At 39.2% G+C, this 27066-nt stretch overlaps 2 long non-coding RNA genes and 1 pseudogene across 3 annotated transcripts in view; 2 read left to right on the forward strand and 1 right to left on the reverse strand.

Moving 5' to 3' along the window:
- The window catches only part of LOC139356381 (heterogeneous nuclear ribonucleoprotein A1-like), a 51703-nt pseudogene extending 25109 nt beyond the window's left edge, over window positions 1-26594 (forward strand). Inside the window, exon 2 of the transcript XR_011608152.1 lies at window positions 15399-26594. The product of XR_011608152.1 is annotated as a heterogeneous nuclear ribonucleoprotein A1-like (transcript). The remainder of the gene's footprint in view (window positions 1-15398) is intronic.
- The window catches only part of LOC139356383 (uncharacterized), a 111420-nt gene that overhangs the window by 31497 nt on the left and 52857 nt on the right, over window positions 1-27066 (forward strand). The window lies entirely within an intron of this gene.
- Window positions 22088-27066, reverse strand: part of LOC105479942 (uncharacterized) — a 75141-nt gene continuing 70162 nt past the window's right edge. Inside the window, exons 2-3 of the long non-coding RNA XR_011608156.1 lie at window positions 23598-23652; window positions 22088-22646 (exon numbers count right to left, since the gene is read on the reverse strand). This is a non-coding gene — a long non-coding RNA (uncharacterized lncRNA). The remainder of the gene's footprint in view (window positions 22647-23597; window positions 23653-27066) is intronic.

The raw sequence follows: 27066 nt of genomic DNA on the forward strand, positions 1-27066 counted from the left end.
GTCAACTGTTTAGACAAGTGTGTTAAAATTCCTCTGTAACTGGCCGGGTGCGGTGGCTCACACCTGTAATCCCAGCACTTTGGGAGGCCACGGTGGGTGGATCACAAGGTCAGGAGATCGAGATGAGGCCATCCTGGCTGACACGGTGAAACCCTGTCTCTACCAAAAATACAAAAAATTAGCCAGGTGTGGTGACAGGCACCTGTAGTCCCAGCTACTTGGGAGGCTGAGGCAGGAGAATGGCGTGAATGCGGGAGGCAGAGCTTGCAGTGAGCCAAGATCATACCACTGCACTCCAGCCTGGGCGACACAGTAAAACTGTCTCAAAAAAAAAAAAAAAAACCAAAAAAAAAAAACTGCTGTAATTATAATTTGGTTAATTTTTTCTTTTAGTACTATTAATTTCTGATGTATACATTTTGAATCTTTGTCTTTGAGTGCATACAAATTTAGAATATTTATATTTCCTGGTGGATTGAATCCTTTATCATTATGAAAAGTTCTTCATTATCTCTTATAATGCCTCAGTATAACTGAAACAACTATTTTTTCATACTTATACATTTAACCTGTGCCTTATGTTTAAATATGTCTCTTATAAAAGGAATATAGATTTGTTTATTTGTTTGTTTTGTTTTTCTTTGTTTTCCTCTAGTCTGAAAATCTTAGTCTTTTACTTGGAATATTTTATTCATTTACATTTATTGTAATTATTGACATTGTTGGGTTTAAATCTTTCCTCTTTCTTTTTTTTCCCATTTAACCCACTTGTTTTGTTTTTTTCTTCTCCTTTCTTGTCCACTTTTTTATTAATCATTTGATTATTTTGTTTCAACTGTTATCTTGTTATTCATTCTTTAACTCTTCTTTAGTAACTACCCTAGAGATTGCAATTCACATTTTTGACGTATTATAAGCTAATATAGATTATTACTTTTAATACTTCTCAGAAAATGCTAAGACCTAATAACTTTTAGATTCAATTTATCCCTGCCCCCTTTAAATTTATTCTTATTTGCCTTTTAATTCTTTATATAGTTTAAACTCTGTAAATACTCAGCATTATCATTATCATCATCTTATACAGATAATATTCAATTATTAACATATTTATCAAAAATTTTACTTTTTCTCTTGCTTTTCATAACTTATTGATATTTTTGTCTATGATCATTTTCTTTCTGTCTGAAGAACTCATGTATTTCTTTAACTGCTTGTCTATTGGCAACAAATTATCTCAGTGTCAGTTTTTGTATTCCTGAAATGTCTTTACATCGCTTTAAATTTTTGAAGGACTTTGGGCATTACAGTTTTTGATCAGCAGTTACGATCTTTCAGCACTCTTAGCTCTGTCATACTATTGATTTTTGTTTTCCATTATCACTGTTGAGAAGTCATCAACTAATCAGTTCTGATGCTTTGAAAGTAAAGTTTCTCTCCAGCTGCTTTAAAAAATTTTTTTTTTGTCTATGTGTTTTTTAAGCGGTTTTATTCTAGTGTGCCAGGAATATTTATCCTTTTTTGTATTTTTCCTTTTAAGGCTTTCAGAGCCTTAAATCATTAGATTTGTGTTTGATGTCTTTCATCTTCTGGAATAGTCATGTTTATCTCTTCAAATACTGTTTTAGTTTCATTCTCTCTTCCTATTCCTTCTGAGACTTTAATTACATGTTTCTTGGACATTTTCACTGTGTTCCACATGTATTATTTCATACTCTTTTGTATCTTACACTTTTTTTTTTTTTAGCTCTGTTCTTCAGTATTGAATTGGCCTCACTTTGGGTTTCCTTATGCTTTTAATCTCACATATATAATCTGTTGTTAAATCCATATGCTGAGTTTCTAATTTCAATTCTTGCCCTTTTTTAGTATCTTAGTATATTTTTGTCCTTTTCTTCTATTTCATTGACCATATTAATCATAATTATTTCAAAGTCCCTGCCTGCTAAATCCCATCACCAAATCATATAGGGATCTTTTTTTTATCTACCTGTTCTTGATTTTATGATCTTTTGCTTGGCATGTTAAGTAATTTTAAAAAGTGAATTCTGGACATTATACATTAAAAATCATAGAGGTTCCAGATCACATAATCTTCTCCAGAGAAGTTTCATCTTTCCTTTCTGGGTAGATAGAATGAAGATTGGTAATGAATACAACCAGGAACTAAGCTTTATTCACACAGGTAAAGACTCTATTTACCTCCCTAGAGTGTGGCTCTCTAAGGCTTCCGCATGGAAATCTATGTACACTGGAGCTTCTCCTGGCTAGTTCTTAACTTTATTATTATTATTGTCCTGAATCAGAAACGCAGACCTTTTCTGGTGCTGTGTTCTTAATTTCTTATTTTTCCATCTCATGCAGCTTCAGAATTCAGTACTTATCGTGGGGGAAACTTTCTTGTGCCAACGCTAGTGCTTCACTCATTCCTTTCAATCAAACACTAGCCCTTCAAATCTCTCGTTTTCTAGCCCCAGTACTGCAAGACCACCAAAAACTCTGCTGGTCTCCTTCTTTCCCAGTAGCCCCCTGTCCAGGCAATTCTCAGATTTTAGAATCCAAAATTGGCAAATTTACCCATGGTAAAAGCAGCTACAGATTTCAAGCTAGTCTCTCCACTGTTGTCTTGACTTCTCCAGAATCTTCACAATCTTGGACTCCCTTCTTCTTGATTGCTTCAGGAAGCAAACCACTGATATGCTGGAACAGATATTTTGTGTATCTCATTAACTTTTTCTGTGTGTTCTCTGTGGGTGCATTGGTGTATGCTAAGCTCCTCCATGATATCCTAAAATGGAAGTTGATTTTTCACATTAAACTTTGCAATTAAGCCATGTTTTATGACAGCCCAGTTTTCCGTGTATTGCTAAGGAAGGTCAGTAATACTGTTAAATACTGAGCACTTTCTGTCAGATACGTTATCTGTAATTTAGAAGAATTCTAGAAGTGATGCTTAAAGAGAGATTATAATATTTTAAATGTTTGCAATTGTAACAAGGCCTTTTGAGAAAAGTCTGTGAAATTAAAAACAAGGTAAGAAAATCTATGTTACAGGAAGGAGGTGCTACTCAACGTACAGAAAACACATTATCTCTTTTCCTCCATGTGATACTTCCTAGGATTAGGGACAGGGAAACATCTGACCAGTTCCAGAAAGATAAGGAATTCTGCTGACTCATAGAGATAGCCATATTTCTAATGACCAGCATAGGAAAAGCAATATGAAAATTTGCTGTCCTTAGAAAAGGAAAGCCAAGGAAATAAAAATCCCCTCTCAGTGAACACCAAATTGGCAATGAAGATAAGTTACTGGGATATAGATACCACGTTACATTTATGTGTAAGTGATAAAGGTTATGATAAGCTGTTTTTAGTACACGTAAACAGCAAGAGAAATACAGAGGAGATTTCCAATTTGTTGTGAAGGTTATCTTTCTAAGTACGATGGAGTCCTGTGCCTCATATCATCACTGCTATTCTTTTTTTTTTTTTTTTTTTTTTTTGAGATGGAGTTTCGCTATTATGGCCCAGGCTGGAGTGCAATGGCTCGATCTCGGCTCACTGCAACCTCCACCTCCCAGGTTCAAATGATTCTCCTGCCACAGCCTCCCAAGTAGCTGGGATTACAGACATGCACCACCGTGCCTAACTAAATACAAAATTTGTATTTTTAGTAGAGACGGGGTTTCTCCATGTTGGTCATGCTGGTCTCAAACTCGTGACCTCAGGTGATCCACCGACCTCAGCCTCCCAAAATGCTGGGATTACAGGCATGAGCCACTGCACCCAGTCCATCACTGCTATTCTTAATATTCCCAAACACACATGTATAAAGTCAAGGTACTGGCCAGGCACTGTGGCTCACGCCTGTAATCCCAGCACTTTGTGAGTCCAAGGCATGTGGATCACCTGAGGTCGGGAGTTTGAGACCAGCCTGGCCAACATGGTGAACCATCGTCTCTACTAAAAATACAAAAATTATCTGGGTGTGGTAACACACGACTGTAATTCCAGCTACTTGGGAGGCTGAGGCAGGAGAATCACTTGAACCCGGGAGGGCAGAGGTTGCAGTGAGCCGAGACTGTGCTGCTGCACTCCAACCTGGGCCACAGAGCAAGACTCTGTTTCAAAAAATAAAAATAAAAATAAAAAAATTAATTAATTAATTAATTAATTAATTCGAGGCACTATAAGGCTCTCGGAGCAATCCTGGACCTGTTAGCAGAAAAGAAGGATTTGAGTTTGGTAAATCATCAATTTAATGTCCAGTCAGTGAATTCTAGTCCCACTGACTTCTATGGACAGGCCCCCATCATCCACTCCTGCTTGCTTCTCGCAAACACTGATCCTCCCTTAACATTTAGAAACCCTTACTAGTGACTGTTCTGATCCTGTCCTCCTCCTGCTCCACCACTGGTTTTGGTACTGTAGCTGTACTAGACTACTTGCAATTCCACAAATATGCTCTGTATTTTTCACACCTGCAAACCTTAGTCTATTTGATCTCTTTCTCTCTCTCTCTGGAATATATGATCCCATTTTATCCAACCCCTCTGCTCTTCTCTCTCCTATCTCTCTGCCTGTGGTAATCTTATTTTTTAATAATTTCTCCCATGCCTCTTTATTAAATGTTTCCATTCCCAGCCAGATGGGACCTGTTCTTCCTTAAAATGTTATAACACTTTGCTTATGTCTCTCCTAGGACTCTTAGTGTAATTTGCCTTGAAGAAAAATTGCTTGTGTTCTTATGTTATCCTTCTTAGTAGATAGTTAGCTTTTTGACGAAAAGAACTGTGAATATTTTTTAACTCCACAGTTGGGCCCAACAGAATCTTGCAAACACTAGTCAGTTAATAAATACTTGGTCAATTAAATATAGGTGACATGTGGCTCCCCTAGGCAGTTCACAAACATGGATATTTATTTTCTTCCAAGCCAGCTGGATTGGCCTCTGACTTGTCACCTTTCTTTAAAGGCTCACGTAATTGGGTAAGACCCAACCAGGATAATCTCTCTTTTGATTATACAAAGTCAACTTCTTATTAACCTAATTGTGGTAGTGATATGCCATCATGTTTACAGGTTCCCCTGTACTCAAGGGGAAGGACACACAGATAACAGGGATCATCATAGAATTCTGCCTGTCATCTCCTCCTCCCTTTTTTTTTTTTTTGCATCTTTTTTGTATATCTACTCACCCAAATGGTTGTCAAAATATGATCCCTGGACTATCAGTACCAGCATCACCTGGAAATTGTTAGAAAAACAAATTCTTGGCCGGGCGCGGTGGCTCAAGCCTGTAATCCCAGCACTTTGGGAGGCCGAGACGGGCGGATCACGAGGTCAGGAGATCGAGACCATCCTGGCTAACACAATGAAACCCCGTCTCCACTAAAAATACAAAAAAAAATTAGCCGGGCGTGGTGGCGGCGCCTGTAGTCCCAGCTACTCGGGAGGCTGAGGCAGGAGAATGGCGGGAACCCGGGAGGCGGAGCTTGCAGTGAGCCGAGATCGCGCCACTGCACTCCAGCCTGGGCGACAGAGCGAGACTCCGCCTCAAAAAAAAAAAAAAAAAAAAAAAAAGAAAAACAAATTCTCAGGCACCACACCAGATCTGCATCAGAAACTCTGGGGGCCCCACCATCTGTGTTTTAACAAGCCCTCTGGGTGATTCTGATGCACACCAAAATTTAACAGCCACTGCCTCACCCATGGGTCTTTTATTTTAGTACCATACTATAAATAACTTCCTCTGTTCTCTGCCTTGATTGAAACAAAACACAATAAAAAAAACCAGCCTAACCATATTCCACTAGCTGTCTTAATCCTTACGTTGATAAGCAACTTAGGAGGAACATACATTCCGAAACTTGTCATGCTAGGGGCTCTCCCATATTGACCGTGACTCCCTGGCAGCCCCAGGTTCCACCTTCTTATCCTGGTTGCCATTTGCCTTACAAGAAGAGGCACAGTAGTACTACTGTGTATAACATGTCAATTGAATTAATTGGGTACTTTTTCACCCATCTTTTCCCACATCTTTGTCCCACTTAAAAAATCGGAATGATTATTCTGACTCCGGATTTATTGTTCTATTTCTTGATATTATCACTGCTGCTGTGCAGGGAAAGTAGAGGATTCTCATGTGATAAGTGTAACACCTCCTTCAGCTGATAGTAGTTGATTAATCTCAGACATTAGCACTGAAATTATATAAAACCCATGTTACAGAAACAGAGATCTTGCTACATCTAAGTAGAATCATGTTACGATATGAGAATTGGGGTACAGCATTTTATTTTTAGGTTCTCCATGGCATAGGAAGTTAAATGTAAACACTGCATGTGTTTGCACCAGAATCAAATCAATAGTATAGTTGAGTTGCTGAATAATAGGATTTTATTACGCTTTAATAAAATTTTAACCATAAAAGTTAACCAATCTCTAACCAGAAGTTTTCTAAATCAAGAAATATTTTACTTAGCAAATTTCTATATACATTTTTGACATTTTATGAGAAGCATCTTACAAACTGACTCACCGGGACATTTCTATAAAAGGAAATCTGCTTTTCCATCGACTCTCCTCATGTCATCTTCCACCCCAAGGTAGGTTTCAGGAGGGTAGGGCTTTCTGTACATTTTGGCTTCTTACTGAATCCTCAGCACCTCGAAGATGGTGCTCACAAATATTTGTTGAATGAAAATACTTTTTCTGTCATTTTATTAGTGAAGTCTTCCTGTGTGGGAAGATAAAATGGACCAAATTGCCTGAGCATCCTCTATGACAAGTGAGGACCACTAGCTGTTCTCATAAAAACCAGTTCTCTGTAAGAACATGGCCTGGGTCTTATTCATGATGCAATCATGTAGATTACGTGCTAAACTGAATTTACAAAATTTCATCCAGGCTTCTTTACTTGGAACCAGAGGTTTTCTAATGCAGAAGTGTATACCACAGAGTATGTGCATGTATGGGTGTGTATATAAAGGAAATACATTTTATACACTTTCTGTGTTCATGTTTATTTTCAATCCCATTAAACTAAAATTAGTGGTCAGGTGTGGTGGCTCATCCCTGTAATCCCAGCACATTGGGAGGCCAAGGAGGAGAGGATTACTTGAGGCTGGAAGTTCAAGAGCAGTCTGGACAGCATAGGAAGACCCTATATCTTAAAAAAATTTTTTTTAAACCAGGCATAGTGGTGAACATCTGTAGTCCCAGCTACTCAGGAGGCTAAGACAAGAGGATCCCTCGAGCCCAGGAGGTTGAGGCTGCAGTAAGCTATGATCACACCACTGCATTCCAGCTTGGGTCACAGAGCAAGACCCTGTCTCTTACAAAAAATAGTTAATTTATGTGGTACTCTTTGCGGTGATTAGCCCCAGCAGGACATTGGAAGAGATGAGCCAACAGAGCCAGCTGGCTGGTAAAAAGCAATGGTAACACAAGCTGGGTGAGGAGAGCTATCAGAACTTTAGGAAAGACTCATTCCTTGCTCTTCCACTTCAGAGGACAGAAGCTGAAACCCAGACTTAGAACTTAAGATAAAATAATACTCTAGAGCAGGGCTCCTTTATTCCTAGAATTCTTATTAATATAATTAGAAATGATTAAAAAATAAATGGCTGTATAAATTGTGGAATAAACAGTGTCTATATTTGTCTTACAGAAAAGCTAGTGTATTGTTCTTCTTTTTTCATAGCTGAAGGGACTTCAAAACTTCTGGTACCATAAATAATGGTGATATCAAAATGGCAACCATTGCTTCAGAATAATCTACCTGTGACCCATAGTTTCCATAGTGGTGCACAAGCCTTCAAATTTCATAATGCATTGGACAAATGGAAATAAGGCTTTAAATATCATTTTACCCAGAAATTCAGAACACTTGGAAACATATGTAGCACAAATAGTTATTAAAGCATAGAAGAAGGAGAGGAGTATTAATTCAGAGACAAACTTATCTCCAATTAGGAAAGAAGGAACCCTACATCCCTACATTTTTCTTTCTCCACGTTCTTCATTTGCCCTAAACCCTCCCCTGTCCCAAAGAAGACAGCAGACCTCCAACCTGTGAGTCCCTGTTATGCACACCAGGAAGAGCTTTCAGCCTGTTTGGAAATGTTCTGTTTCCTCAATATATTAGTTCTTTCCTCTCTTATAGGCACGTGTATTCCTGGATTTCCTTTCTAAGGCACAAAGAGAAAGAATAAATCTTATTAGGAACTCATTTCAAATCGGTAACCAGTAATTTAAAAAAAATGATTTGTTATTTGCCTGCCTTAAATATTTCCCTTCCCATTGCTTTATTTATTTATTTATTTATTTATTTATTTATTTGATGGAGTCTCACTCTGTCACCCAGGATAGAGTACAATGGCGCGATCTCAGCTCACTGCAACCTCTGCCTCCGGGTTCAAGCGATTCTTACTCTGTAGTCCGCAGCCTCCCCAGTAGCTGGGATTATAAGTGCATGCCACCACGCCAGGCTAATTTTTGTATTTTTAGTAGAAATGGGGTTTCACCATATTGGCCAGGCTAGTCTTGAACTCCTGACCTCAAGTGATCCTCCAACCTTGGCCTCCCAAAGCGCTGGGATTACAGGCGTGAGCCGCTGCATCTGGCCTGTACATATTTTAAAATTAAAAATCTAAAAGCCTTATTGTTGAAAACCAACAGTCCCCCTCCCATTCCTCTTTACTTCACGAATAGACTACCCAGCAGCAGCCATGTTCAGTTATTTCAGCTGTTTCTCCACATTTTAGGTATAGTCTCTTGGTTTATGAATTTTAGACAATGTAAGCTTCATATTATGGTAGGTGAGGCTGCCATTGTCTTATGCCCTACCTTCCATATCCCATCTGCCCAATAGAGTTAGATTTTAGTTTTTGGCAAAAACAGCAATCATTGTTTATGTTAGTAAGGCTAGGTAAATATTTTTTATTCTCCTTCAGTTAGTATATTTTGATTGTTTCCTTTTTGTACAATTTTTATTCTTCCTAGAATTAATAATTGCTTTCTTTATATTTTTATTTGCTTAGTTTCTTTGTATCTATCAGTATATATTTTTTTCTAATGCTGTAACATATCTGTCAAACAACTAAAAATAACTTTCCCCAAACCTGAAGACAGCAGATCAGTCAGTTCCGTTTTCCTCCTCTCTGGAGATTTCTCTCCTACAGCTTTTGCCCCAGTTGGTCAAATATGAATGTGCTATCTAGGGCTGCTGCACAGCTGTCATTCTGGAACATTCCTTCACTATCTTCTGGGAATTTTCTTAGTTTGCTACATATTCTATTTCCTGTATCTCAAGTATTCCTGTTTCTTCATTTACTTCCTCTTTTTTTCTGGAACACATTCTCCAATATTTTTCTAAGAGAGTATAGGAGGTAAAATTTTGAGCCTTTGAATATCCTATAACAGTCAAGATTAACTGATAATTTATCCATTTTTAATATTCTAAGTTGGAAATAATTTTGCCTCAAAAATTCAAAGACATTTCTCCATTTTCTTTTAATTTCCTGTTGGAGAGTTTAATGCTATTTGACATCTCTTTGTATGTAAGCAGCTTTTCTTGGCTTGTTTATCCATTTTGGGAAGATTCTGGGATTTTGTCTGCTTTTTGGTGTTCCTAAAGTCCTTGATGCTGTGACTTGGGATGGGTCTTTTCTTGTTCGGTGTGCTAGTCCCTTTCAATCTGGAGAAAGACGCATGGGGTAAAAATTCAAGTGTAAATATAAAGAATGATGTGTCTTTCCCCTACTGACTATTTTTTCATATAAATCTTGCTTTTATAATATTTTTAAGTGAAGAAATTCCTGTTAGTTTTACTTCCTTTCATTGTTAGCTGTCAATGTTGTCACGACAATATTAGCACCATCATGATTATTGATCACAGTGGCTCCCTTTATGGCTCTTACTGTGCCGCAGGTTCTTCAGGATCACAATAGAACCTATCAGTGTGGTTGAGAATATTAAGTGAGTTATAACACATATAGCGCTGGGGCCAAATACTCTACATAGTAAGTGCTCAATAAATAATAGCTAGTTCTATCACTATTCATGATCCAATTACATAAGACTAGTATTATCCTCACTTTACAGATGAGGAAACTGAGGTCAAAGAGGTTACATTACTTGGACAAGGTGACACAGCCAGCAAGTAAGGAGCAGGGCTGGAACCTGCTTTGCCTGGCTTTCAGTCTGTGCTCTTTCTGTTCTGCCACACTGCCAGAGAAGGTGATATGGTTTGGCTGTGTCCCCACCCAAGTCTCATCTTGAATAGTAGCTCCCATAATTCCCATGTGTTGTGGGAGGGACCCCGGGGAAATTAATTGAATCATGGGTTTCCCCGACACTGTTCTTATGGTAGTGAATAAGTCTAACGAGATTTGATGGTTTTATAAGAGGTTTCCCTTTCACTTGGCTTTCATTGCCTCTTGCCTGCCACCATGTAAGATGTGCCTTTTGCCTTCCACCATGATGGTGAGGCCTCCCCAGCTAGGTGGAACTGTGAGTCCACTAAACCTCTTTTTCTTTATAAATTACCCTGTCTGTGGTATGTCTTTATCAGCAGCATGAAAACGGACTAATGCAAAAGGCATTGCTGTCTTTCTTTCCATGTCTTTTTTGTTCTACTCATGGATACAACTCACTCTAGCACAATATAAATCACAATAGTGTGCAAGGTCAATGTCGGATCACAAACACTGGAGATCGTGGACTTCCTTGAAGATACTCAAGTCATGCATAAAAAAGTACTGTGCCCTGAGTAAGTTAAATACTCACCGTGTGAAGGCGGGAACTGGAACAATGCATTTTCCACATGTGATATTCCATGACATCATGGAAAGTCTAGGGTTGGTTTTCAAATTAAGGCTGCAGTGATGTTCGGTTGGCGGTGGAATAAGAGCTTTGCTAACTGATACATGCAGCATGTGTTAAAATAAGCAAGACATGTTGTCCTGTCCAGAAGAGGTTAACAGATTTGCTGTCTGTATTATTTATGACACTTTCCCAAAAGTTTTAATGTGTGATTGTGCAGGCAGAACATTTTCCCAGTCAGTCACACAAAGTTCAGTCCTTTGCGGCACTCCTGAAATATCCTCACACCGTGCCAATAGCTGTGGGGGCTGAACACCTTCCAGATCCTCAGACCTTGCCTGGACGGAGCCAACTCCTTCCTCCACTGAGGAGTGTGGAATGTTCGGCAGAGCTGGGTACAACAGGTTTCACCTCTAATTTTGGAACTGGAAAGTGTTCCTTTTTGACAAATGTGGACACCCTTTTGGACAGGTCTATTGCACTAGACAAACATTGAACTAGGAATAATGACAGAAATTAGCTTGAGTAGAAAAAGACCATTGCCTTTCTCATCATCCAACATTAACTACAATTTTTGATAAATTGAAAATAAGAACAAGCACTGGAGGAGGTGGTGGGCTGTGTTATTCTTGTGACCTCGAGCATATGTCATAGAAAGGAAACCACCCAGAACAAACATTGTAAGATTTTTGAGGCTATGGAAATAGACGAAACGAAAATATACAACAAAATTTTACATACTGGTCAATTTGTTTCCTTATTCTACATCATCCCTTTCTCATTGAAAACTTAGGATAAGGATACATAAGCAGTCATAAGGAACTAGGTTCCATATATATATGTGTGTGTGTGTGTGTGTGCATGCATGTGTGTGTTATATATATCTATATTTATGCTTCCATATATATCTATATTTATATTTCTATATACATATTACTTCCATATATAATATATATAAATATATATACTTCCACATATATTTAAATATACTTCCACATATATTTATATATATATATATATACACACACTTCCATATATATATGGAAGTATAAATATAGATTAGATAGATAGATATTGAGACGGGGTCTCATTCTGTAGCCCAGGCTGGAGTGCAATGGTGTAATCATAGCTCACTGCAGCTTCAAACTCCTGGGCTCAAACAATCCTCCTTGGCTCAGCCTCCCAAGTAACTGGTATTACAGGTGTGTGCCACCATGCCTGGCTAATTTTTTCTAACTTTTTGTAGAGATGGGAGGTCATGCTTTGTTGCCCAGCCTGATCTTGAACTCCCGGTCTCCAGTGATACTCTCATCTAGGCCTCCCAAAACACTGAGATTACAGGTGGGAGCCACTGTACCTGGCCAATAATCTCATTTTTAATATGACTGGTTACTACGTATGTTTATTCATAAGAAAAGATACCCATTTCAAAGAATTTGCAAGCTGATAAATGTGGGCAGGCCTCAGCAAGGCAGCACTACTACAGTAGGAGCTGTGAAAACAAGAAATAAATAAAGGGCCCTTGGAGTGCCCAATTTATGAGGACCTGCTGTAGTGGTGCTGTGAGATTTTACCCTTCCAACTGCAAGAACATTCTGAATAAAATCCCCCTGGATTGGTTGATTTATTTCATTATAACATTGATTATAACACACCTCAGTGAATAATTCTGAAGCCATTTGGTGGCTGTAATCCCTACACATCATCTTTTCATGGGCCTGAAGATTTCTCTGTCCCACCCACTTGCTGGCCTAGGGGAGGAACTATAAAGAGGGAAGGAGGTAGGAGACTTGGGGAGGGGGAGATGAATGCTCAAAGGTCCAGAACGGTCCCAGCATGGTGGCTTACTCTTATCAACCCAGCACTTTCAGAGGCAGAGGCCGGTGGATCACTTGAGGTCAGGAGTTTGAGACCAGCCTGGGCAACATGGTGAAACCCCATCTCTACCAAAAATACAAAAATTAGCCAGGTAAGGTGGTGCCCGCCTGTAATCCCACCTACTTGGGAGGCTGAGGCAGGAGAATCGCTTGAACCCAGGAGGTTGCAGTGAACTGAGATCGCGCCATTGTACTCCAGCCTGGGCGACAGAGTGAGAGTCCGTCTCAATAAAAGCAAAACAAAACAAAGTCCACAACAACCTTCCTAAGAAGCCCAGAGCCAGGGAGCAAAAAATGCCGTGATTATGTGTCCTTCTCACCTCCCCGGCTGGCTGCTCTCGGCATGAATAGAGAAGTAGCACTGGGCCTGAGGATTGGGACCACATCATGCACATCCTGTTGCACACAGAGATATGGGCGAGGCGTCCTGACACTTGGACCCACAGCTCAGCCGCTGGCTCTATGAGATCCAAGCAAGTCATGTGAATGTTCGGGCTTCCAAAAGCTAGGGCAGCAACCTCCACAGTGCCTTTTGCTTCTCACAGCCTCTGTCTCTGTTCTAGGATTCTTTTGCTTTTTGGGCCTGGAATTAATCTGGTCAATCCAAGAAAGCATCTGGTTCTACAAAGATATACAGGCAAGAGTATGAGAGCCAAGAGCCACCTATCATTGCTCTGAATCCCTTTGGTCAGTTCCAGGTGGTGTGTCCTGCCCCCGGGATGATCTGTCCCTCTCAGCCAGCTCCAGAGTAGCCCTGGCTTGGAGGACAGGGAAGACGGATGTTTTCACCTTGACCTCACGCCTCCCTTCCCGGCATATCTTCTTTATTCCCGTTCTTTCCAACCTTTACTCCTCTTCCTCTTCCCCATCCAAGGGGCAGTAGAATCAAAGGCAAATCAAGACAGATTCTCTATCAAATCCTTTCCTACTGTGATTTATTAAATTACACAATTGTTTTCCAAGTCCCTGTGACCCAAAGTCAGGAAAACTGGCTGAGTCCCTCACAGGAAAATAAAATACTAAGAAAAATGCAATCCCAAAGGTAGGCAAGGGGGGATAAAAAGAACTTTCCATTTTCAATTCTAAATGTCAAATGACCATTCTAGTTTTTATTGTAGGGCAAATAATTGTTATTTGTTGAAATTCGGCAAATAACAGTATGTAAAGGCTTTTTAGGAGAAATTGTTTGGGGAATGTATTTAACTCACTGTACCTAAAATTTACACTAGACCGACTATTTTAAGTACAATGAAATGCCATTTTCATAATTTCGTATAATATTTTTGTGATGGATAGCTACTTTAAATTTACATGCCAGCTATGTAAATGGCTGGAGTGATTTTTCATTATCCTAAGTGGTAAGCAGTTTAAAATATCAATGTAAGTGCAATGCGGGCATCCCATTCATAGTTTATTAAACTAAAAGGATGCTAATTAGTTATTATATTGAAAACAATACCCATTGGCGAAGGAAACTTATTTGCTGAGATAAAAAATTATTTTTTAGAGTTAGAATGTAAGTAAATTAGTGGTAAGAATACACAATTATAGTTGATCGAATTTGACTTCAGGAAATAACTGTACCCTTATTGCTGAGTGGAGCGGGACCTGCTGAGAACTCTTTGTAGGAGTTCCCTATAGATGGGCTGGCAATTGTTTAACTCCAGTGGTATACACAAGACAATGGGCCAGGCATGGTGGCTCACACCTGTAGTTTCAGCACTTTGGGAGGCCAAGGAAGGAGGATTGCTTGAGGCCAGGAGTTCAAAACCAGCCTGGACAACATAACAAGACCCCTGTCTCTACAAAATAAATTTTAAAAAAATTATTCCAGTGTAGTTGCATCGGCCTGCAGTCCCAGCTACTTGGGAGGCTGAGGCAGGAGGATTGCTTGAGCCCAGGAGATTGAGGCTCCAGTAACCTGTGATTGCACCATTGCACTCTAGCCTGCATGACAAAGCAAGTCCCTGCCTCTGTTAAACAAACCAACAAGCAAAGACAATGATGCTGTATTACAGTGTAAGCCCTAAAACTCAGTTTATATACTGACATCTAGACTCTATACTATATTTCTTTGGACTTTCAAAACAGAAAACTTTTCACTGAAGCTTTGATAGCAGAAAGAATGACATCAAAGTAGAAGTAGGCTAGCCGTGCGCAGCCACACAACTTCTTAAAAATCATGTTTGTGAGATGACATGAAGTTCTGTTGATTTTTCTGCTGTAAAAAGATTGACCTAGGTCTTTAAGTTAATTGCAGCAACCAGATGATGAGTTAAATAACATTGTAAAAGTAATTATATTTTTTTACACAGCTAATTTTTCCAAGGGATGCAGGATAGATTTACAAATTGTTTTGACCAGGTTTGTCAGCGAGAAATCGGGCTTCTTTCGAAGGAGGATCAAGCTGTACTCTGTTTAGTGTTGCTTACTTTTTATGAAACACATATTTCCAGTTAATTGTTATAGGTATGTTTTAGCTAATTTGGAAGTTGATAAGTGTTCTTTTTGAAAGAATGAAAGTATAAATTTGAATGTCAAATTAGTTTAAATAGTTAATCTATAATTCATCCTGGATTGTTTTATGATTCTATAATGCTTAAAAACTTAAAAAAGCATTATTTATTATGTAGGTACCATTTTTACAAATCATTCAATTTTCTGCACTTTTTACATTACCAACTTTAATTTTAGGCATATTGTGGTATGTCAACATCAAACCAAGTAGGACTTCTTTCCTTCTATGCTATTTAAAAAATAAAAGTTCTGCTTTCTGCCCGTGGATGCCGCCGAAGAAGCATCATTAAAGTCTGTCTTCTCCCTGCCGTCATGTCTAAGTCAGAGTCTCCTAAAGAGCCCGAACAGCTGAGGAAGCTCTTCATTGGAGGGTTGAGCTTTGAAACAACTGATGAGAGCCTGAGGAGCCATTTTGAGTAATGGGGAACGCTCACGGACTGTGTGGTAATGAGAGATCCAAACACCAAGCGTTCCAGGGGTTTTGGGTTTGTCACATATGCCACTGTGGAGGAGGTAGATGCAGCTATGAATGCAAGGCCACACAAGGTGGATGGAAGAGCTGTGGAAACAAAGAGAACTATCTCAAGAGGAAATTCTCAAAGACCAGGTGCCCACTTAGCTGTGAAAAAGATATTTGTTGGTGGCATTAAAGAAGACACTGAAGAACATCACCTAAGAGATAATTTTGAACAGTATGGAAAAATGGAAGTGATTGAAATCATGACTGACCGAGGCAGTGGCAAGAAAAGGGGCTTTGCCTTTGTAACCTTTGACGACCATGACTCCGTGGATAAGATTGTCATTCAGAAATACCATACTGTGAATGGCCACAACTGTGAAGTTAGGAAAGCCCTGTCAAAGCAAGAGATGGCTAGTGCTTCCTCCAGCCAAAGAGGTCGAAGTGGTTCTGGAGACTTTGGTGGTGGTCATGGAGGTGGTTTCGGTGGGAATGACAACTTCGGTTGTGGAGAAAACTTGAGTGGTCGTGGTGGCTTTGGTGGCAGCCGTGGTGGTGGTGGATATGGTGGCAGTGGGGATGGCTATAATGGATTTGGTAATGATGGAAGCAGTTTTGGAGGTGGTGGAAGCTACAATGATTTTGGCAATTACAACAATCAGTCTTCAAATTTTGGACCCGTGTAGGGAGGAAATTTTGGAGGCAGAAGCTCTGGCCCCTATGGCGGTGGAGGCCAATACTTTGCAAAACCATGAAACCAAGGTGGCTATGGCGGTTCCAGCAGCAGCAATAGCTATGGCAGTGACAGAAGATTTTAATTAGGAAACAAAGCTTAGCAGGAGAGGAGAGCCAGAGAAGTGACAGGTAAGCTACAGGTTACAACAGATTTGTGCACTCAGCCAAGCACAGTGGTGGCAGGGCCTAGCTGCTACAAAGAAGACATGTTTTAGACAAATACTCATGTGTATGGGCAAAAAACTCGAGGACTGTATTTGTGACTAATTGTATAACAGGTTATTTTAGTTTCTGTTCTGTGGAAAGTGTAAAGCATTCCAACAAAGGGTTTTAATGTAGATTTTTTTTTTTTTTTTTTGCACCCATGCTGTTGATTGCTAAATGTAATAGTCTGATCGTGACGCTGAATAAATGTCTTTTTAAAATAAATAAATAAATAAATAAAATAAAAGTTCTATGGGATTCTAAGTTTTAAAATATTTCTCTCAGGGCTAACATTACACATATATAGGATTTGTTCATTAATTAATTTGATATTCATCCCAATAAACAGCCACTGACTATAAACCACTGAGCTAAGTCGTGGTGAGGTTACAAAGATGAATAAAATATAGCCCTGCTCCATGGAGAGTGCACTCATTGAGCTAACTACTTTGCAGGGATTCAAAATACAATGGTTTAAATAAGATTAGGTTGGTGCAAAAGTAATTGCGGTTTTTGCCCTTACTTTTAAATGGCAATTACTTTTGCACCGACCTAATAGATACATGTCTCTTCTCATTATAGCAATCCCTAGGACCAGCAACCTGGCAGTAAGAAAGTGACCTGGAAATTGGGTATATCATTTCTGCCCACATCTCATTGGAATGAATTTTGTACCACAGCTATACTGGAAATATAATCTCTAACTGGGTAGCCAGGTACCCAACTAGAATTTAGGGATTTCATTACCGAAAAGAAGAAGAACACAGCAATTAAAGAGATCGAATCGTTAACAGATGTAGCAACATGGAAGAATCTCAAAAACATTATGCTAAGCAGAAGTCACAAAAGGTTGAAAGTCAGCCATTTTCAGTGGCTGTTTATTGGGATGAGTATCAAATAAATTAATGAACAGATTCCATGTATGTGTAATGTTAGCCCTGAGAGAAATACTTTAAAACTTAGAATCCCATAGAACTTTTATTTTTTAAATAACATCGAACAAAATAGGTCCGACTTGGTTTGGTGTTGACATACCATAATATGCCTAAAATTAAAGTTGGTAATATAAAAAGTGCAGAAAATGGAATGATTTGTAAAAATGGTACCTATACAATAAGTTACGCTTTTTAAAGTTTTTAAAAAACTTAACCTTAATCCTGTGTGATTCCATATGTATGAAACTCAAGGCAAGGCAAAACTCCAGTGTAGCAGGAATATCATTGCCTGAGACCTAGGTCTTGAGGAGCACAAGGAAACTCTTTTTGGGGTGATGGAAATGTTCGAGATCTTGATTGTGGTTACATGACTATACAATTATCAAAACTCATTGAACTTAACACTTACAGTGAGTTATCATTGTGGCTGCTGCTGTTATTATTGCCTTGAGTTCACAGAATTTCAAGGGGGTTAAAAAAATCACTGGTTAAATTTGGAATTCTTGAGCCCCCCCCAAAAAAATCTAACATAGCTTTATTTTATTTAGAGTCCTTTTTGTTTTTTAAACCTTGGCGAGTATGTGTTTGAATTAAGATAATTTGCAATGACTGTTATACAAACAACTCCGAAGCTCAGTAGATTAACTGAGAAATAAACAGAATAAAAGATGTATTTCTCACATCTGTCACAGCCTCTCTGGGTGGTGGGTTGGACTTCTGTCCTGCCACAGCAATTAGGGTTCTAGCTTCTTCCGTCTAGTGAATCCACTGCCTTCTGGGGCCTGAGAGTCGTCTGGGATCCTGGAATCATCTGCTAGATCTTCTGCACCAATGAGGAGGGTAGGGGAACAGTGGGTCTCATGAGATTTAGGGGTCAGGCCTAGAAGCGGCACACATACCTCTACAACATTTGAATGGCCCAAATGGGTCGCATGACCACACCTAGAGGTGCACCTGGAAATGTAGTCTTCTTATGTGCCCAGGGTGAGAAGGAAATGGTTAGTGAATATAACCTTGTGGCTATGTCTATCATTAAAAGTTCAGTTCCTGTCTTTGCAACATAATAGTTGATTGAATTTGGGAAAGTGTCTAGGCCTCAGGTTAGTTTGTTTGTTTTTATTTCTAAAATGATGGCATAAATGATACCTACCAAGCAGGGCTGTTATGCGAATGAAATGAGATTATTCATGTAGAGTGCATAATAGAGGGCCTAACACAGAGCAGGCACATCGAATTTCCTGTCTGGTTCTCCTTGCATGAGGAGCAGACTGATTTAATCACTGTGGTTTTATAATATACTTTAATATTTAATTGGGCTAGTCTTTTACCAGTTTTCTTTTTTGTTTGTTCATTTGTTTGTTTTAATGTACCTTATTTTACAGAGCAGTTTTAGGTTGAAAGAAAATTTGAGTGGTAGACACAGAGATTTCCCATATCCCCCATCCCCATATGTACCCAGCCTCCCCTACTGTCAACATCTCCCACAACATCTCCCACCAGAATAATGCATCTGTTACCTCTATGAACCTACATTGACACAACATTATCCAGTCCTCTTTTAATAAAATAAACACTTTTTGAGATGGCTTTTTCTTCCAGGAGAACTACTGTGTAACTTTTTCCCCCTCTGAAAGTGTGTCTTAGCCTGACTTCTCTAGAAAGTACAGGCCAAGACAAAAGGCTTAATGTTATTAGGAAGTGCAACCCCAGGAGAAACCCAAGAGCATCCCAGAGAATGAAGCAGGGAAAGTAGAGCCTATACAAGAAGGTGCTAGCTCACTGGCTGCTCCTCTGTGCACCTGCTTGTTTCTTTCTACAGGGCTGTCCCTGAGAATTTGAGCAGCGTCTCAAGCCAGTCAGTCCATGAGGAAGAAGGGGCCCTCATAACTCATTGGTTTTAAGTTTCACTCACTGGCCCTTATATCTCTTTATATTTAAGTTTCATCCCACAGGGAATTCACTCCACACACCTCAGGGTTGAACATGACTCAGAGCCTAGTGTTCCATAGTGTGTCATGCCCAGGTGTCAGACGGGGTCCTGGACAGATCCCAGGCAGAGCCAGCGCAGGACAGTTGGCAGAGCAATGGAAGGGATGCCGAGAGAACGTAAATATGGAATAAGTTCCCTTCTTTCTGTTATCCAGTTTTCCCATTCTAGAACATAGCAAGACCATTTGAAAAGGAAGTTCTCCCATTTACTCCTAAAAGCATGTTCCTTATGTTCTCTTGGATTTGCTTCCATTAGGATCAAATTAACAAAAAGCTATATTATAAAAGGGAGAGGGTGGGACCCCTCAACTTAATGAAGAAATGCCATCTCCTGATGTAACCACCAGTCCCTGTGAAGTAACCTAACTTAAAGAGAAAATGCAGACAGGATGATACTGTTTTGAAAGTCAAAGGGATTTGCTATTGCCTTTGGGGGAAAGACTTCACTCATTCCCTGGCATAGGAGCCTGGGGATTAGAGGATCAGTTAGCATTCTCCTGCCTCTCCCAAGCCACTTCTGATCATCATCAAGGCAACTTATATTCTCCCTAGATGCTTATTAATGTACCCTACAGCTTCGTACTTAGCAGTAAATTACTCTTGTTCAAAACGTGACTTGAGAACCACGTGATAGCCAACTTAGCACTGAATCCTATGGAATGTTCAGTGTTGAAAAAGACATGTGATGGATCTCCCTCAAACAGAGTATACTCCCCTGCCTGCCACCAAAAACTCAAACTCTTCCTAGACCATAAATAAGATCCTGGGCACTGTAAGTACCTCCAGTGAGCTATATGGAAGGAACTTGCCCCATCTTTTGACATGCTAGGAGTCTGAAAGTCAGTTATAGGTGATCGTTTTGCACTCAAGAGAATGGTCTCTATGAGTCTGGGTTTTCCCTCCCATACAAAAAACTTCTAATAAGACCCAGGTGAAAAGTTTCTGGCCTACGATACTGAGGGGTCTAATATGTGCAACCAAAGATACCAGTTATTTGTCAGGATGATTATTCTGAGACACGCTGAGCTCTGGGTTGGTCCTTGTCTAATCACAGAATTGCTGCAAGCCCTTTAGAGGTATTTTACTAGCTTCTCCATGTCTAGATGTACTAGTGTTATTATACAATATCAGATTTCCCCACAAAATGCCATTGCAATTGGCTATTCATTTGTGTGCACCAACATTATTATTTACTGTACTTAGTCCGTTTTGTAGTATTTAGTGACCTTCACCAGAAGTTCAGCATTCTTGGCAGGCGTTTTTCCCTTGGCCACAGAGGAACCCTGTATTTCTCTGGCTCTGGCTCCTTCCAAGAGATGGGAATGTAATAGCAGCAGCTGAGGATATGAAAATAACTGGGAACAAAATAGACATCAAATTCAGAAAAGGACGGAAAAAAAAAAAACAGCAGAAGCAGTTCTTTTTCAACACTGAACATTCTATAGGATTCAATGCTAAGTTGGCTATCACATTGCTATTTTAAACAGAGGGAAAAACATAGGTAGATCGACTTGTGATTTTATATTTTAAACACAGACATAGAATTCTGACTCCAGATTTTACTCTTAGATCCATGTGGGTGATTAATCGTAAATTCTGAAAAACATGGATACAAGAATAGAACAGAATTCTAATACAGTTCCCTTTTTAACCAGACATAAATAAAACTTTAGAACTTCACCAAAAAATGAGTCTAGTGGGGTGGATGATGTTTCTGTTAATAATTTTGGAGTGTGCTTTTTTTCAGGTTTTTTTTTTTTAAAGCTTCACTGATTGGAAGGCTCAAGTTCATTGAGATACACAGTGTCTTTGAGTGAGCCTTCCAAAAATCCGAATGTCTCCTTCTGGCATGAATTGTTCTTTCTGCAGCATTCCATGCTGACACAGCCACATTTCTTCCATTATATGTTCTGTTACCCATGAGACTGCAGGAGAGTCCCACCTAAAAGCATTAATGTTGCTACATTACCATAAAAGTCTGCCCTGTGAGTATTACTGAAAAAACAAACAAATGGGCCGCATTAGAACAGACTGATAGTAGCCTCCCCTCTTGGATTGAAGAAAACATCCACTTAACACTCTGGTTGCTGGAGGTTCATTCCTGCAAAGAGGGTATCAACTTCCAAAGTTAAAGCCTTTCTGCAGTGTACAGAGACATCCATCACCTTTTTTGCTTTTTTTGTTTTTATTTTTTCCCTAAGGTATTTAAGATATGTGCAATATCTTAAATCTAAAGCTATCTTTGAGATCAAGGAGGAGAAATATTTAAACATTTATGCGTTCAGTTCATGATTCAGAGATTTATTTATAAAACTGTTGATTTTGGGACACCCAACTCTTGCATTTAAACTGCTGAAGTGAGTCATGTTTGTGGGAGGTAATTACTACCAGAAAGTACAACTAACTTGTAAGCTTCTCTTTAAAATGTCCACTCACAATCTACAATTACTGCAAATAACAGGCTTACCAGGACTTTTGCTCTGTTTTATGGCTGTGTATATTTATTATGAGTGCATTAGGCAATACCCAAACATACTTTTCTCGCATAGGGGTTCTTGTAGGAGAAATGAGTCCCTTTATTAGTATCAGTGTATATTTCTGAGGATGTAGGATTGAAAAAATATAAACTCAAAGTATCCCTTCCATTACAGGAAACAGCCTGGAGAACAGCTGGTTCAAGAGTAATAATAGATTCCAATTGTCAGAAAATGTATACCTATGATTTGTGCATCGTTAAAGAGCATTTCCAACCCACTGAAATTCTAGCAGGCACTTCCCTCTTTAACACCTCCATGCCTCTCTGAGGCATCTTTGTGTCCTCCTGGGAGGCTCTCTGAGTCTTCATTTTGTGACTGATGAAGTCCGCGCCTAACTGACTAGAAACCGAGTGGGCAGCTTCTTATGGGCCATAATGCCAGAGCCTCTGAGAACATCCTGCAGTTCATGGCTGTTTCCACACTGATCAGTGCCTAAAATTTCACAGATAAGATGTCCAGAGGTGGCTTACACCTATAATCCAGCACTTTGGGAGGTTGAGGCAGGAGGATCACTTGAGGCCAGGAGTTCAGCACCAGCCTGGGCAACACCATAGGGAGACCTCAGTCTCTACCAAAAAAAAAAAAAAAAAAATTTAAATTAGGAACAAAGATACCTAGAGAGCTGGTGTCGTAGAAAGTAGAAAGAGCAGTAGGAGGGAATTTGGTGTTTGAGTCAGAGTAAATGAGAGACTGCTGCAGCAGGGGTTGGGAAAATCACCAGAAAAGAAAGGCTAGAATTTCCAAAGACAAACTCTGGCTACCTGATGTTTTTGCCCTGCCATATCCTTAACCTGCCTTGGACTTAACCTTGCTCAAAGCAACTCCGTTGGGATACCAAGGCCTCCCGGTCTTCCCTAAAGCTCCCTTGACTCCTGCACCAAACATACTCTTCTTCGGTGGGTTTGAGACTTAACCAACTAAATAACCATGCCTCTACACTGCCTATGATTCAACGGCCTTACTGCACCTGTCCACGTTCATTCATTCATATTGTTTCACTCATCATTTATTCAGTACTATTGACCGAGTGCCCTCTATGTGTCAATTGTTATGACAGGCCAGGCATGGCGGTTCATGCCTGTAATCCCAGCACTTTGGGAGGCCAAGGCAGATCACCTGAGGCCAAGAGTTCAAGACCAGCCTGGCCAACATGGCGAAACCCCATCTCTACTAAAAATACCGAAAAAAAAAAATTAGCTGGGTATATTGGCGGGTTCCTTTAATCCCAGCTACTCGGGAAACAGAGGCAGGAGAATCGCTTGAACCCAGGAGGCGGAGGTTGCAGTGAGCTGAGATCGTGCCATTGCACTCCAGCCTAGGCAACAAGAGTGAAACTCCATCTCAAAAAAAAAAAAAAAATTGTTGTGCCGGGTGCCGGAACATAACCCAATCCCTGTCTTTGATGAGCATATTGACTGATTGGAAAGACAGACCTCAAGAGTGGCAATTTCAGAACTGCATGACGAATGTTACATAGGAGTGAGTGGTGTTGTGGAGACACATCAGAAAGGCACCATACCTGAGCCTGGGGAGCAGAAAGCACTTCCCACGGGTGCCCATGTTTCGGCGAAGACCTGAAACACAAGAGAGGATAGGCAGGGGACTTAAGGGGAAAACGAAGGTAAAGAGACCAGATGTAATATTCTGTGCAGGAGGAAAGGAAGAGGCCAAAGCCTGTGAGAAACATGAATGTGCAGTTTAGGGATGTGTGATTAGTCAAAAATCGATGGAGCCAACTTTAGATCAATAGTAGAGTGATGATAGAGGAGGCTGGACAGGGAGACCAGGATGTGAAGGACCTTGTGTGCCATACTAAGGAGTTTGAATGTCAGTGGGATCTATTGAAGGACACATCCTATGTGCTGCATTTTCCTTCCAGGTACTACTGAGGCCTGACCCTGCTAAGCCTCCCAGATCAGATGAGACTGGGTGCATACAGGGTGGTATGGCTGCAGACCCCATGTAGGGTGTTTCTATTGGAGCAGCCATCCATCAGATTCTTTATATGCTTGCATCTAAGCTTGCAGGCTTAATCTTGAACAAGTTTGTACACCCCCAAACATTTGGCAGCTTTCCTCTCCTAGCTTTCCTCAATTGACATTGGTCAGGCCAGAACTACACACTCTTTGAGTCCTCTGACTTGTGGCATTGCCTAATTCGTTCTACCTCTTTCAGTCACACACTCCACACTCCTCAACTTTACGATCCATCTGGACCCACAGCTTACCTATAACCCTTCTAGTTCACATATTTCATGGAAGTCTCTCTCTTGCTCAATTTTAATTCAAATTCGGGTCTGGAACATATAAAAATGTTACCATTCACTCAACAAATATTTAAGGAACTAGTACTACATGTTAGGAAGTGTTCCAGGCAATACAATAATGACAAAAAAAGATTAAGTCCCTACCCTCATGGAGATGACATTTTAGAGGAAGAAAATAGACAAACAATATATCAGATTGCAATATATTGTTTTTAAACAATCATTGTTATTTAAAAATTGGTATGAAATAATGATTGTTATAAAGAAAACTTAAGTAAGGGCTGCTGAAGTGTGTCATTTTATATAAGATTTATATATATATATGTACACACACAAATATACATACATATACACATAGACAACCACAAATAGAATTAATACATGCTTCTATAAATATGTACCAACAAATTTTTAATGACTTCAGGTTTCAACAATTAAAAATGTCATATAACTAGTTTGAAGTTAGAGATAAGTGATGTTATTGTCACTTATAAATTTCAAGTCTCAAGAATCTTTCTGATTTTTTTGTTTATCAAATTCAATGTGTAATTATATTTTTAGCCTTGTAATGTAATATAGTACACAGAATTTTGCAATAATCTTACAGTCTTCCCTTTGTTTGAAATACAAATGTGACTCATTGTATTTATGAATTAGCATTTTTCATTAAGAAAATATAAACATTTCATTATATTTTATTTTAATTTTCCATTTAGAATGATGGCAAAACATTATTGGTACAACCTTATGGGCAAGAGTAGGGATTTTGATAGAGTGACATAAGTCCTATAATATGTGCCTAATAGGAGTGACAGCAAAGGGGGATGGAAGAGCAATATATGATAAAATAAGAGCTGGGACTTTCCAGAATTGTAAGATGGCAGGAGTACTCTGATTAAAAGCACACTAGTAGCAAGCAGGATAAATAAAAATAAATGTACAACATAGTAAATTGAAGAACATCAACAAAAAAGAGACAAATATTAAAAGGTATCCAAAAGAAGAGATTACATGCAAAGGAACACTCAGTAGATGGACAGTGGACTTGAGATGTAAGAAGACAGTGATATCTTCCTGGGCTGAGAGAAATTAGCTTTCAATCGAGGATTTTATACCAAGCAAAACTATTAAAATACATAAAATTAGGACATTTTTATAATCACAAAGGCTTAGACAAGTAACCAGTCATAAACTGTCATTACAGGATATTCTTTTAAAGAATGAATGTAAAGAGCTTTTGCATGGCAAAAGGAACAGTCAGCAGAGTAAACATACAACCCACAGAGTGGAAGAAAATCTTCACAATCTATACATCCAACAAAGGACTAACACCCAGAATCTACAAGGAACTCAAACAAATTAGCAAGAAAATAACAATCCCATCCAAAAGTGGGCTAAGGACATTAATAGACAATTCTCAAAAGAAGATGTGCAAATGGCCAACGAGCATGTGAAGAAATGTTCAACATCACTGATGATCAGGGAAATGCAAATCAAAACCACAATGCAGTAACACCTTACTCCAGCAAGAATGGCTATAATAATAATAATAATAATAATAATAATAATAATAATAAAAGATGTTGGTGAGGATGTGGTGAAAAGGGAACACTTCTGCACTGCTGGTGGGAATGTAACTAGTACAAACATTATGGAAAACAATGTGGAGATTCTCTAAGAACTAAAAGTAGAACTACCATTTGATCCAGCAGGAAAAAATATGCTTGGAAACTTAAATAACACAGGTTAAAGAGGGAAATCACAATAGAAATTACATTTAGCATTAAACAGTAATGAATGTATTACATAGCAAATGGCTAAAGTTATGGTAGTCAGAGGTCAATTTACAGCACAAAATGACATCTTTAAGAAATAAGATATATTGGCTGGGCACAGTGGCTCACACCTGTAATCCCAGCACTTTGGGAGGCCGAGGCAGGCAGATCACAAGGTCAAGGAGTTCGAGACCATCCTGGCCAACATGGTGAAACCCCGTCTCTACTAAAAATACAAACAATTAGCCAGGGGCGGTGGCACACGCTTGTAATCCCAGCTACTCCGGAGGCTGAGGCAGGAGACTCACTTGAACCCAGGAGTGCGGAGGTTGCAGTGAGCTGAGGTCACACCACTGCACTCCAGCCTGGGCAACAGAGCAAGACTCCGTCTTGGTGGGAGGGAAGGAAAGAAGATATTTTAAAATAAATTAGCGATTGGATTAAAAAGTTAGAAAAAGAAAAGCAAAATAAAAACGAAATGTAGAAGAAAAGAAATAATAAAGAATATAAATTAATTAAACAAAGGAGCAATAGATTGGATAAATAAAACCAAAAGCTTTTTATTTGAAAAAAGAGAACAATCAAGAAAAAATACAAAAGGCACAAATGTATAATATTAGCATCTAAATAAGGGACTTTCCTATAGATATATATGTTTTTAAAAAATGTATTGTGTATGTTTGAGATTTGTGACAGGATATTATAGGATACATATAGTCAAGCAGTTACTATAGTGAAGCAGATTAACATACTTGTCGTCTCACATAGCTACTAAAATCTACTTACTTAACAAAAATTCCTAATACAGTACAATTTTATTAACTGTAGTCCTCATGTTGCACATTAAATCTCTAGACCTGTCTATCCTACATATTTACTATTTTATATCCTTTGACCTACATCTCCTCACTTCCTCTCCCCACCCCACCCATGGGAACCACTGTTTT

Source organism: Macaca nemestrina, chromosome 9 (assembly GCF_043159975.1).
Source record: "Macaca nemestrina isolate mMacNem1 chromosome 9, mMacNem.hap1, whole genome shotgun sequence".
Lineage (NCBI taxonomy): Eukaryota > Metazoa > Chordata > Mammalia > Primates > Cercopithecidae > Macaca > Macaca nemestrina.